The sequence below is a fragment of the Botryllus schlosseri genome, chromosome 7 (genome assembly GCF_051294905.1).
Source record: "Botryllus schlosseri isolate E-star chromosome 7, Bs_hap1, whole genome shotgun sequence".
Classification (NCBI taxonomy): Eukaryota; Metazoa; Chordata; class Ascidiacea; order Stolidobranchia; family Styelidae; genus Botryllus; species Botryllus schlosseri.
The window spans coordinates 25,833,708-25,837,070 of record NC_137242.1 but is presented as its reverse complement, the minus strand read 5'-3'; the positions used below and the strand labels follow the sequence as shown (position 1 = coordinate 25,837,070).

At 42.0% G+C, this 3,363-nt stretch overlaps 1 non-coding gene across 1 annotated transcript; it reads left to right on the top strand.

Annotated features, from left to right (window-relative positions):
- The first annotated feature begins 2,904 nt into the window (after positions 1 to 2,904).
- On the top strand, positions 2,905 to 2,976 carry Trnad-guc (transfer RNA aspartic acid (anticodon GUC)). Its single transcript has one exon. It is a non-coding gene; the product is annotated as a tRNA-Asp (tRNA).
- The last annotated feature ends 387 nt before the right edge of the window (positions 2,977 to 3,363 follow it).

Here is a 3,363-nt window from a genome sequence, read left to right as displayed (position 1 = left end):
GGTCTTCCGCAAGCTCGCAGAAGCATATATTTTGTGGAAGATTTATTCAACGCGAAACTATATTCTTCTCGCTTGACTTTTTGATAATGTGACACCAAATGCCACTCTCTGAAACTGTCTACAGGCCGCTTAAAATTCCATTACGGACTGGTCCGGCCCGCAGGCCGTATGCTGCCCGCTCCTGCTCTATGCCAAAGGTGGCTGTCTGCTGATTAAAAGGCTACTCCAAGGCGTTTCGATGCCCTACTATCATTTCATTGTCGCAATCGTGCGCCATTTTGAATTGATAAAGATTTTATTGTTTGCATGAGTCGCAAAAGCAGTAAGGACAAAAATATGCTACGTCCTATATTAAAATAATGACGATACATTCAACTAATCATTTCATAGCATCACACTACAGCTGAATATATCACCTATTCTTTTCATTTGAGTATTCAATTACAGATAACTTAGGGTTACCATACGTCCTCTTTTAAGAGGATTTGTCCTCTTTTTTGACTTTTTGAAAGTGTCCTCGGAGGACGCCCTTTTGTCCTCTTTTTTGAGATTTTGTCCTCTTTTTTGAAAATTTAGGTCATATTTAGAGCAAAATGCGAGTGATATGTCGTAAATTAGCACAGCAGTGACGCTCAAACGGTATTTTGAGCTCTGAGCGAAAAGATGACCTTTTTTTTTTAGTCAATCACCTAGCAATGTGGAGAGGAAAACGGTATTTGGGGCTCTGAGCGGGCAAGTTGACCTTTTTTTTTAGTCAACCGATCACAAAGTGGGAAAAATTCACCGATTTTTGAGAATTCTTTTCCGGTTTTGCAAGTCTCAAATTTCTGAAAAAGTGTCCTCTTTTTAGATTTCCAAAATATGGTAAGCCCAAGATAACTACAACCTACCGTAGGTTAGTTATAATTCAATGCAGTAGACAGCACCGTAACTGCCGCACCCCAAACCCCCCAATTGGGGGGGGGGGCGAGCTCGAAGGGGGCCCAAAATTATTTCGTGAATTAGCATAAATCATATAGAGTATTTTTTGAAAATTTATGTAAATTTTTGAAAATTTTTTCGCGCTGGCCATATAACATGCGACTCCAAGAAGTGTGCCAGAACGATCGGCAGCGAGAAAACCTTGGCCGCAAAGGTCTACGCCCTTATGCTGACCGAAGACTTCGTTTTATATACAAAATACATATAGGTTTAATTGTCCATAGGCGTCTAAATGACTGGCGCCGAATGTTCCTGTCTTTGCAATCTGAACCTCACAAGACAAATACCATCCCGCTATGAAAAATTTAATGCCAGTGAAGAAATACCAATTTGAAATCGTGTGCGTTTCTTAGTTTAGAAGCCTACGTTTGGGCGATTCTATATTTTTTGATATAGCAGACTGGAAGTCACGAAATAACATCATGTAACGAAGTCATATCAACGGGTCCGCCCGCCCGAAGATGTTTAATAATTATTATTTACGGGCCCTCCCGTTTTCAGGACACTTCACTCAGCTCTACCGGTAGGCTAAATCTAATTACGTGAGTAGAGAGGATAATAAATTGATAGCATAATATATATGCAATCGCCGATGTGATTGACCGATTTTATCATAAATTATCGAAAATTTTCGCGCTTCGCGCTGGCTGACAATACAGTACAGATGATTTCCTGACAAACGCGAACAATGTGATGGAGGGGTCGTTTCACCACCCTATGGGAGCCCAAGACCCACGTTTTGGGGGCCAGACGAGGTGCTGTTTCGTTCCTGCCAACGGGTATACGCCCGAAGATGTTTAATTATTATTGAGTGGTCCTACCTTTTCAAACACACCTCACTCAGCTCTACCGGCAAATCTGATTACGTGAGCATAGAGAAGATAAAAATTGATAAGAATATATATGCAATTCCCGATCATACTGACCGATTCAGTCATGAATTCTAGATAATTCGCGCGCTTAGGCGACAGAAGCTGATTAATCAAAATAAACTCCCAACGAAGATGATAAATAGCGGTAAACAGGGTATCGGCGGATGGGGGTCTGGGGGGCGAAGCCCCCCCCCCCCGAGGTTCGGTCTATAACCCTATGGGGGGCCCAAGACCAAAGTTTTTTAGGGGGCCTGACCGAAGTGCTGTTACGATCCTGGCAGTAGAGACCAATGTTCCCTCTAAGCTGCGCACGTGCGCAAATGCGCAGTGCTGACACGGTCTCTGCGCACAGAAAATCTAACTTGCGACAAAAAATCTTAAGTGATGACCTTTTTTCTAGTCGTTACGCACTGTTCTTCAAGGGTTTGCGCAGTGAGTTGGCGAGTGTGCGCAGACTCGTCAAAAATTAGAGTGTTACTGCAGTATTCTGCAGTGTTAGTTTAGTGTGGTCTAGTTCGGTTAGTGTGGTGATTATTATCATTAGTTGATGAGGCGCCGCGTGTTCTGTCCGTTATATATGCTGATTGGGTGTCGCATCTTTAGTTTAGTTTGTTTGCTGTATGTACGTTGTTGCTTACGTTGCGTAATGTGTGGTCTCTATAGTCACTAACCTGTGTTTTAATCGTGCAGGCTTGTCTCTTTATCTAACTCTAACCGCAGGCGACCACTATTTTAAAACCTAGTTTCACGACCTACCTTATTTGCTGTATTGGGGACATTCATTTGTTACGTCTTTCATTCGAATATATCATTTCAACCTTCATCAACGGATCATCGTTTGTCTGGATCGGTCGTAGAATTTGAGTTCAATTAAAAGTGGTATCAATAACTCTCCTTACGTTAGGAGCAGTTACATAGAGGGAACATTGGTAGAGACATAAAGCGAATATCCAGTACACGGGCAGACGGGCACTCGTGTTTACGATTCTCTCGTATTGTTGCCAACTTCAGTTACGCAACAGAACTACATCACGGCGTTATTCTATCGGCTTCCTCGTTAGTATAGTGGTGAGTATCCCCGCCTGTCACGCGGGAGACCGGGGTTCGATTCCCCGACGGGGAGCATAATTTTTACATGCGACAGACTGACCAAAATACAGACAGCAACGTAGTCCACTGCTACTACTTCAAAGTCGTTTTGCACCGCTTTCACGGTTTCGAACCCAAAATACATAGCACTTTTTAGATTTCGCCATTGCTTTTATCACTGAAATCATCATAGAAACCAGCAAGAGATGTAGTTTCTGAATATGAGAACTTCAATAACAATAATGAATCAATAATCGCCATTATTTGCATCTATGGTGCGATTTAGAATGCTCTTACGAGCGCCTAGTCTCAAGCTACTTTTTAGACTACTTACATGAGTGTTTTCTAGACCATTCATTTTCTATTTTTACCAAAATAGATTTGCATGTCATGAAAATAATATTTGAAATTCAGTGGAAAC